Consider the following 11,528-nt stretch of genomic DNA (forward strand, 5'->3'; position numbering starts at 1 on the left):
GATCCAATTCCTTGGTAATCTAGAGCAGTTCTATCATAATTTTGTAAAAAATTCAACTACAAAATCATTAGCATTAATAGTCATAAAATTATTAATTATGTGCGGTTGCATTTTTTAGATTCAAAATACGTAGTGTTAGATAACTAAGGGGTGGGGGGTGAATCACTTATGTCCAGTTATCCTACATGCCTTTCAAACACTTCAGTTCCAATTAAACTTCATAAACATCAAAACAAATAACTCGGTGATCTCATTTAACTTTCCAATTCAATTTTGTTATCAATTTACTCCAAAATCTTATCTTACTATTTCTTTTATTACCAAGTATTAGAAATATGACATAACTTTTACCTTATTATTACCTAGTTGTTAACAAGTTGCAGTATTAAGTAAATATCATGAAAATAAACTTGCAACACAACAACATTCACACACTCGACACCATGATTTAATGTGGAAAAACTGTAAAGGGAAAAACCACTTGAGACCGGCACCCAAATAATTTCATTCTTCTAAACCTCTGCTAGGAGACAACCTTGTTAAAGATTTACATGCACATTTTTAGTGTCACCTAGTTAGAGGGGTTTGACATAAAGGTCGTCTAGAACTTTTCACTCATTGATCCTATCTAAAGACTGACTTGCTCTAAAGGACTTACCAACACCACTAATTGATGCTACCATATAGGATTTCACAAACTTGTTTTTTTAAATTATCGGTAAATGACTGAAGCCTTTAGATTATATTAATAAATTGGAACACTTACAAAGTTGAGTACCTTCATTCAAGCATGCATTGGTAGGAAAGAACAGAAAAGAAAACCTCTAGTCTTGCTTGATATCTTAGTCCTATACATAATACAAATATAAAAGGGCCATTCCCCAATCCTCTTAAAATGTTACAACACTTTTAACTACTTTATCTATATTTATGCTTTAGCACTTGATACATTTGTTTCTAGGAAGCTATTCTTCCTTAATGTTTATAAGATCTTAGATCGAAGACCAAATTGTCCACTCATCTTTCAAATAATCTAAGTTTTTTGATCAAGATCAATTTGCTAAAACTCTACATTCACATCCACTACATTCTTGTTTTGGAAGTTAGTACAACTTTTATTAAAATTTGAAAACTATATAACTTCAAGACTAATATTCTTCTAGTGGATATTAAAATTAACTAGATTACAACAAATGCATGAAAAGGAGCGAGGTAAGCTAAAATACTAAATTTTTGCTAAATAGTAATATAAGAATTTCCTGTCAAGGATGAGAAACACTTTGACAGATCTTTTAATAGATGGGATTGAAAAGGCCCAATTGACATTTGAAATTAAATTAAATTCAGTTCTTCTATCTAATTAATCTATAATTTATATTTCTTTTCCTTAAAGAGGCCTTATTGTAATGTGTGTTTGATCTTGATATCATTTGAGTTTGATATAATTTGAAATACTACTTATTATATAATATATTGGTGTAGACTTTGATTCCCTTTAAAATCTTAATGCAACTTGTAAATATACTTAATTATGATCTATTGGCCTACTAACTACAGACAATCTCATGCCTATTAGACCAAGGGTGAAAAATAAAGATCAAATGTTGAAAATCATAGGAAAACAACCTAACCTATCTTAAGTGATAGAGCCCCCAAAATGAACTACTGAAAACAACCCCCCCTCCATACTGAAAGTCATAAAATCAATAGTAGAAGAGTCTAGAACTAAAGTTTCTAAACTAGAACAGATCCTACCATACCTTTAGAGTAGAAATAAAATAAACAATTAGATTAGTGAGAGTACTAAATACCAGACCTAATCTAAAATAGAGGACTTAGAAGACTAAATGGAAACCTAATCCAACAAACCAACTTTAACTGAAATCTTGTTGCTACAAATGCCATTATTCTTTTAGTGGAAGCAATTTAGTTAGAGATGAGTTCCTTTTCAAAATATAGTTACTGCAAAATGAACTAATTATTATTATTTCTAGAACATAAAATATGGAAAATAGAGAGATGAAAAACAACATATAGCCGAAGAGATCTAGATTGCAAACTATACCATTAAATCTAAAAGCTCATGTAGACAAAGAGGTGAGCGAAACCAAAATCGTAACAAGTTTTATGAATGATAATATATGTATGAAAGAAAAAAAGACCGCTATATATGGAACAAACAAGATAAAAAAGGAAGGACCAAAGGATGCCCAAAGGCTGCCAAAAACATCATAGATGATAATAGATGAAAACCCTAAAGCAAAATTAAAACAACCAAACAAAGACTGTAAAACAAGAAACCACCATCTGAAGAAAATGGCTACACCTCTGCTTTCTTTTAGGACACCATAATGATGTTTGTGGCTTTGTCCATGTCATTTGCCTTAGAGCTTGGAGAAAACACATATGCCAGTTGCTCTTTACTAGATTTTATCATATTAGGCAATATGAATTCCAATTTGTCAAGATCATCAAAAGACACTCCCGACTCAATAGAGGCCTCAAACACCTGAAGAAAATGGACTAACCATTCCTTGCCCTGGTCTTCCATAATTCCCCTCCAGTGAAGCAGGAAAAGAATGCTAGCCTTCATTTTTGGCCAGGCTAAGAAAAATTGGACATTATCTCAAATAAACAGAGAAGGTCTTCTAGCCACAATGGCAAGCCTGAAACTACCTAGAGGATGAGCCATATAAACTTTTGGAAGCATGACTTTGAGCTTTTGATCAATATTGAGCATTACATTCTCTAGGCCTTCTAACCAATTCGAGCAAAAAAATCCTAACAAAGTCGAATAATCTCCCCATTGCTTATGTTTTCCCTAGTAAGACACCTTATGAAGGAACCAATTACAAAGTTATTGGTGTGCCATGTGAAATCGTAGTTGAAATCCTTCTCACCTATGGTCTAGCTAATCACAAACCTTGATAGATCATCAAGTGGGTTGAGAATCCTATGCCATCATCTGGGCTTAAAAGACCACCTAAAAGCCATGATTCTGACCTCCAACGAGTGGAACAATGAAATAGATGACTCCATCGAGACTCAAAAAAGAGGCTAAAAACAAGACAATACACACACTTCTACAGAGCTAAAGAAACCCATATAAAAAGACACTAGAGCTTCAGAAGAATCCAAAAATGAAAAAGAAGGGAAAGGCTGAAGCACGCCACCCAAAAAATAATGATGACTTGACAAGCTTGCAAGCTTAACAACTCATAATTACTGTGTCACTAGCTAATAAATGATAAAGTACTTCGAAGCAAGGGAGTTCCTTGTAATGATAATTCATTAACTAATTAAAAGTGCTAATACATATTTTTATTATAAGAGATAAAACAACCAATAAAAAGAAAAAAAGAATAAAGCCACCCAGTAGAGCACTAGGATCTTATAATGTAGCTTGGTGGATAAAATCCTCACCTTCAACTCCTCCATTTGCTAACTTATCTGCCTCTGTATTGTCTTCTCAATGTATATGTTGAATTTTTGTTCCTTCAAATAGATCTATTAATCTGAGAACATCTTCAAGTTTAGAGTTCATCACCCAGTTTCGAGTTTGATGTTTTCTAATAGCATTAATAATAATTTGGGAGTCTCCTTCTATAATTAATCTTGCTATCTTGTTTTTAAAACTTAATTGTAGTCCTTCCTGAAGGGCTTCTAATTTCGCTATGTTATTTGTAGTAATACCCAAATACCCAGAGGTTTGGATCTTTTGATAATCCACTCTCTTATTTCTAACCTAATTATACATCCTATTCTTGCTTCTCCTCAATTACCTCTTGAAGCTTTGTTGAAGTTTAGTTTCATCCATCCTATTGGTGGAGCTTCCCATTTACAATCTTTCCTAGCTTTTTGATCTTTTTTCTCATATATTAGTGGGGGTTAATAAGATGAACCTAGTTCTTTTTCCGATGCCCATCCCATTTAGAGAATGCTCCTTCAATTTTAACTTTTTTCCTTAGGTGGCTATTCATAAATTTAGTAATACTTGCTTCAACCTTGTTTAAAAGGGATTTCATGCTAAGTTTTGTGTTACTGAAGATACACCTATTTCTTTCTTTCCAAAGTTCCCATAGAAGTATTGCTAGGGATATGTTCCAAAGTTTATCATAAATGCTACCTTTGTTATTAGTAGGCCAACCTAATAGATGGTCAAATGGATCGTTTGGGAGAGGATATGACCAGTTTAGTTTTTATCGAAGCCAATACCATCATTCTTGAGCAAATGGGAAATTATAAAGGAGGTGTTCAGTTATTTCCAAATTTTGTTTACAAATACAACATCTTGACAGTCCTTACAAACCCATTTTTGTGAATCTATCGGCACTTAGGGTTCTTTTTTGAATCACAACCCATAGAAAGATGCTTGCCTTAGGGAAGCATACTGCATCCCAACGTAACTTCAAAGGTAAGTTGATATTTTCTCATCTTTGAGAGTTAATGATTAGATTATATTCTAACTTAACTTTGTATGTTCCATCTTTGGAAGCTCCCCATATTAGTTTATCTTCCCTATTTTTATGATTCACCCATCGATCCTTGAAGATGTTTTCCACATTTTATTTTTCTATAGGAGAAATATCTACATCTCCAGAGTTTTCCAGTCCCAAATGTCTATCCCATTACCTTTTTTAAGTATTTGTAGTCTAAGACCTTTAAACCCCATAGATTAACAAGCACACTCTTGACCTCTTCAAGTATATTGGTATAAGTTAGAGGGGGTTGTCCATCCTAGAAATCTTTACAGAAGAGACCATCATCTCCTCTTCCAAGATCCCAAGGAAGGTAAGACAATTGCTAAAGGAAGGTAAGACAATTGATAAATAGGAATTGCTAATAGAATCGATTTAATTTTTGTTGCTCTACCCACTTTTGTTAGCCATTTTCCTTTCAATGTCTCTGTCTGTTTATCAATTCTGTTTAAGATATTATCCCATCCTTTATGCTTCCTTGCACCTTTTTCTAAGTGAATCCCAAGGTATTTGTAGGGGAAAGTACCTTTCTTGTATCCCATCTGATTGCATATATACTCTTCCATTTCTCCTAATGTGTTCAAGAAGAAGATTTTTTATTTCTTCGCATTTACTTTTTTTCTAGAGGTTGTAGTATATTCTAGTATAATTTGTTTGAAGGTTTGTGTTTCTTCCTTAGAGATGACACCGAGGAGAATGGTGTCATCCTCAAACTGTTGATGAGTTATATTTGGAATGTTATCCATCATTGTGATTCCTCTAATTTTACCTTCTTCTTAAGCCTTTTTTATTGATCTCTCAAATGCTTTATCCATGATTATAAAAAGGAAGGTGAAATTGGATCACCTTGTTGTATATCTCTTGAAATATTAAAGTATCCTTCTGGGGTTCCATTGATTAAAAGCATTGACGAGAAAAACTAAAAGTTTCTAGAGTTTTACATAGGAATCTCCAATTCACTACATCATATGCTTTTTGTATATCTAGTTTCATAAACATCCCATCCATGATGGATCTTCTTGGTACAAAACCTATTTGTTCTTCAAAGATAATTCTTGGAAAAATAGTTTTAGTATGATTTGCTAATGCTTTAGAATAAATTTTATAAATAGTGTTACATAGTGCTATTGGTCTAAAGTCACATTTGCTAGTTTGTGGTAATTGATTAGGGAAGTACTATACCTACTTCATAATTCTTTCTAAAAAATTAGGCTTTGGCTAATGTATGGCCAACATGTTGTAACCCTAAAGCGGCAAAAATACTTATATAAAATGGCTTAGAGTTAGGTATCTTTTATTGTGTAGGATACAAAAATTGCTTCTTGTGGCGATATTGAGCTGTAAGGGATTACAGATTGTAATCAAGTTGTAATCACTAGATCATAATAATATTGAACTTGTTGTTTGGTGGATGTAGCCCAAGGATTGGGTGAATCATATTAAATCTTGGTGTCTTGTGTGCTTTTCTATGTGATTCAATATTTTATGATATTGTTTATATTTGCATATAATTATTATAAATTTATGTCTGTGGTTTAATTCTAGCAAGTGGTATCAGAACGAGGTTGTTTTTTAGTTATCCTCTACAACAAAGTCTCATGGTTGAGTGGGAGTCTCACAGTTGAGTGGTAGTGATGGCAAACGAGGATAAGCTGAAGGTTGACAAGTTTAATGGGCATAACTTTTGATTATGGAAAATGCACATGGAGGACTATCTTTATCAGAAGGATTTATGGAAGCCATTGGAAGGATAATCCAAGAAACAAGGAACTATGATAGATGAGGACTGGGAGATTTTAGATAGAAAGGTACTTGGAAGTATTTGGTTATGCCTAGCACCATTGGTGACATTTAACATTACAAAAGTGAAGATGGTGAAAGAGTTGATGGAAACCCTATTGAAATTGTATGAAAAGCCCTTCTCTTCAAATAAGGTATTTCTCATGAAGTGTTTATTTAATATGAAGATGGTAGAAGGTGGATCTGTTGTGGATCATTTAAATGAGTTTAATACAGTTACTAGTCAATTTTCTTCCATGGGTATTAATTTTGATGAAGAAATTAGGGCTCCTTTGATTTTGTGTTCTTTTCCTGAAAGCTAGAATGACTTGGTAATGACTATGAGTAATTTTGTTTTTGGATCTAATACCCTAAAATATGATGATGTGATTGGTGTTATTCCGAGTGAGGAAACTCATAGGAAAACCTCAAGAAGTGCTTTAAATGCACAAAGTCGAGGTAGAATGATTGAGAGAGGAAACAATTTTGGAAACCATGGGAAATCAAGAGGAAAGTCCAAGGGAAAAAGGTTTCAATCGAAGGGAACAAGAGATTGTTGGTACTGTGGTAAACTAGGGCATAAGAAGAAAGATTGCTAGACTCAAAAGAAAAATGAAGGAGATAAACCATAAGGGAACAACGAGGCAAATATGGTAAGTAAAAAATCCAAAGAGGATGCTTTGCTTCTTTCTTTAGAAAGTGTCGATGATTCATGGATATTAGATTCTGGTGCTTCATTTTATGCTACACCCTATAGAGGTTATTTTATTGATTACATCTAAGGGGATTTTGGGCTTGTTTATTTGGGGGATAATGAACCCTTTTAGATTGTTGGAAATGGAAAAGTAAAGATTAAGTTGCAGAATTAGAACCATTGGCTAGTACATGAGGTAAGACATGTTCCAAGGCTGAGCAGGAATTTAATTTTAGCAAGACAACTTAGTGATGAGGGTTGTGTAGTTACTTTTAATGATAAAAATTTGAAGGTTTCAAAAGGTTCCCTTGTAGTAGAAAAAGGTGCGAAAGTAGGCACCTCATATCTTTGTACATGTCATACTATTCCTTCTACTATGATTATTTTTGAAAAAAATGAATGTTTAGGAACAATTGTTATAGTTAAGCAGGGAGAACAAATAGTTGCTATAGATTCTGATACAACACTATGGCACAACAAAACTTGGGCACATGAGTGAGAAAGGTATGAAAATACTTCATTCAAAGAAAGTTTTATCAGGTCTGAAATGTGTTAATATGGATTTATGTGAAAGTTATGTGTATGGAAAAAATAAAAGAGAGTGAGTTTTGCGAAGAGTTGGAAGGAAAAGAAAAAGTGATAGATTAGAGCTTGTGCATGCAAATGTATGGGGACCAGATCAAGTATCTTCCCTTGGTGGCTCTCATTATTATGTTACATTTATTAATGATGCAACTAGAAAAGTATATATTTATTTCCTTAGAAAAAAATATGATGCATTTCAAACTTTTAAGAAATGGAAATGCTTGGTTGAAAATGATGTTGGTAAGATATTAAAATATCTTAGATCTGATAATGGTGGTGAGTATTGTAGTCATGAATTTGAAGATTATTTCTCCACTAATGGTATTCATAGATAGAAAATTGTTCTAGGGACTCCACAAGAAAATGGAGTGGCTAAACGTATGAACGAGACTATATGGAGCGTGCAAGGAGAATGAGGTTGCATGTAGGGTTTCCCTTACACATGTGGGTGGAGGTTGTCAATACTACTATATATTTTATTAATAGAGGTTCCTATACTCCTTTGGACTGTGGTATTCTAGAGGAAGCTTAGAGTGGTAAGAAGGTGAGTTATTCTTTTCTCAAAACTTTTGGTTGTGAAGCATTTGCTCATATAGATTCTGAAAGTAGAACCAAGATAGAAGTTAAGTCAAAAAAATGTATATTTTGTTGGTTAAGGCATTGATGAATTTGGTTATAGGCTTTGAGATTTTAAAAATCGTAAAATTGTCAGAAGTAGGGATGTCATATTCAATGAGAAAGTGTTGTACAAAGATCAGTTGCAACAACATGAGAAGAAAGAAGATGATTATGTAGTGCTAGATGATACTCCAAAAGATGATGTTCCAACAATTCCTCATGATTTACAAACAACCGCAACAACAAATACCACACACCCCAGTGAATGCTAGATGGTCAGCAAGGCTAATTAGATCTCCATAAAGATTTTCTCCTTCTTTGTACTTTATTTTACTAATAGATGTTGGCAAACCTGAATGTTATGATGCAGTTGTGTTGGTGGATACTAAGATTTAGCTGGAGTGTGCAATGGCAGATGAAATGAACTCCTTGCTGAAAAATAAGACTTGGCATTTATGCAAGTTTCCTACAGGTAAATGAGTTTTACAGAATAAATGGGTTTATAGGTTGAAAGAAGAGGATGGAGGTAAGAAAATATTTATAGCCAGGTTAGTGGTAAAAGGATTTGCATAGAAAAAGGGCATTGGTTTTGATGAGATATTCTCCCCTGTTGTTAAAATGACTTCTATTTGTACTATTTTAAGCATTGTGGTTGCTGAAGATTTGCATTTAGAGCAACTTGATGTTAAAACAACCTTTCTTCATGGTGATTTGGATGAAGAGATATATATGACATAGCCATAGGGATTTCAGGTCAAAGGTAAGGAGATTTTAGTGTGCAAATTGAAGAAAAGTTTATATGGCTTGAAGCAAGCACCTTGACAATGGTATCTGAAATTTGACAGTTTTATGTATGAGCATGGATTAAATAGGTGTCATTCAAATCATTGTGTTTATTTTAAGAGGTTGGATGATGATAGCTACATTATTTTATGTTTATATGTTGACGATATGCCTTTAGCTGGGTCTAACATGGCTCACATTAAGGGGTTACAAGAACCGTTGGCCTGTTCATTTGCTATGAAGGATTTGGGGGCAACAAAAAATATCCTTGGTATGAAGATTTGCAAAGATAGGAAGAACAAGAAATTGACATTATCTTAGGTTGATTATATTGCGAAGGTGTTGCAATATTTCTCTATGGAGAATGCTAAAGTTGTCATCACACCTTTACCTGGTCACTTGAAGTTGACTAAGGAGATGTGTCCAAAGACACAAGAAGAGGAGGATAAGATGTCCAACGTACCTTATGCTTCACTTGTAGGAAGCCTGATGTATGCTATGGCATGTACAAAGCCAGATATTGCACATGTAGTGGGAGTCGTTAGCCAATATATGAGTCATCCAGGGCTTGAGCATTGGAATGCTATAAAATAGATTCTTAGATATTTGAGAGGAACATCCACTAAGTGTCTACATTTTGGGGGCTCTACTACTAATTTACAAGGATATGTTGACTCAGATTTGGCAGGAGATATTGATACCAGGTAGAGTACTACAGGTTATGATTTTATTGTTTGTGGGGCAACAATAAGCTGGGTTTCTAGGTTATAGAAGGTGAATGTTTTATCCACTACAAAGGCAGAGTATGTTGCTACTATAGAGGTAGCCAATGAGATGATATGGCTTCAATTCTTCTTGGAAGAATTAGGACACCCTTAGAAGGATAATTATTTTTTACAAATCGTCAGAGTGTCATTCATCTTGCAAAGAATTCTACTCTGCATTCAAAGACAAAGCACATACAATTGTTGTACCATTTCATTCAGCTAGTTCTGGATGATGGACAGTTAAAGATGGAAAAGATACATACCGATGACAATCCAATAGATATGTTTACAAAGGTAGTGACAAGGGAGAAGCTAAACTCCTCTTGAACTTCGATTGGTCTTCTAGACTGAAAAGAATAAAAAAACAGCTGAGTCCAGGGTCGTTTGATCTAGTGGGAGCCCCATGTGGTAGCAATATTGTTATAGGATCAGTCTCCAAGTGAGAGATTGTTATTTAGTGTGGATCCTGATAAGTCCCCAAGTGGGATATTTTTAGTTTGTGGTGATTGATCAGGGAAGTACTACTAAATTTTTTGGGGCTATGGCCGACGTATGGCCGAGATATGGCTGACATGTTGTAACCCTAAAGTGGAAAAAATACTTGTATAAAAGGGCTTAGGGTTAGGAATTGTTTCATAAGGTGTGATGCAAAAATTGGTCCTTGTGGAAGTATCAAGTTGTAAGGGATTATAGATTGTAATTAGGTTGTAATCACTGGGTCATAATAATATTGGACTTGTTGTTTGGTGGAAGTAGCACAAGGATTGGGTGAGCCACATTAAATCTTGGTGTCTTGTGTTCTTTTTTGTGTGATTCAATAGTTTTTGATATTGTTTATAGTTGCATATAATTGTTATTTCTATCTGTGGTTTAATCCTAACATGGTGAATCTGCTACTGATTTTTTGTGAATCAAAGCAGGAAAAGTATGATTAGTTTCAGTTAGCATTGATCCTCCATTTCTAGAGATTTTCCCTCCATAGTTCTTCTCCTAGGATATCCCAACATTTCACAGACTTGTTAGGTCCAATCAGTTAAGAGATTTTTCTTCTACAATGATAAGGAAGTAATAGTCAAATGATATGTAAGATTTAATAGTACCTTGCTTATTCAAATCTTTGTTCTGCTTTGTCTTCTTCCTTCTTTGATTCACTTCTTCACATTTTCACTTTGCTCAAACTCTACTTGATCTTCCTTCTGCTCTGCTCGATTCTCCTTGCTTTTCACAAATCTCCAACTTAATAATATCAATCAACAACCAGAAACTTACTCCATCATCTCCTTAAATAGTAAACTCTCTATTTTTAGATTCTTCTAGATTTTTTCTCTTAACCACATCCGTAGATTTCAGATTCACTGTACTTAGTCACTTAGAAAATAGAATTTTCATTGAACTTTGTGCTCATCCTTATCTGTTTCAATCTCCATCATTAGATCTTCATTGTATTTCTCCAATCGTTGATCTTGTAACTAACTTTGACTCACACCTTTGAACTTCTGGAACATTTTTTATTTTCACCATAAGTCAACCTCAGATTTCATCTTTCTTAACTTGTTCTTCCATATCATACTCGATGAACATCACATTTCACTCAGTTAACATTGTAGTAGCTTGGACAATCTGTACTCCTTTCACCTTGCCACTTGGTTTAGCTTGTATAGCTCGACAAATACATAGAATTCATCATTTCAATACAAAATTACATGATTGTAGAAAAATTCAAACCAATATAACATTATCATTGTCCAACTCATTCAAGTGCCCATTGAACACCATACTTATCAACTTCGACATCAACATACGTTTTTCAAATCCTCTTCATCA

Source organism: Cupressus sempervirens, chromosome 9, assembly GCF_028749045.1.
Source record: "Cupressus sempervirens isolate cs-2001-9-10 chromosome 9, ASM2874904v1, whole genome shotgun sequence".
Taxonomy (NCBI): Eukaryota; Viridiplantae; Streptophyta; class Pinopsida; order Cupressales; family Cupressaceae; genus Cupressus; species Cupressus sempervirens.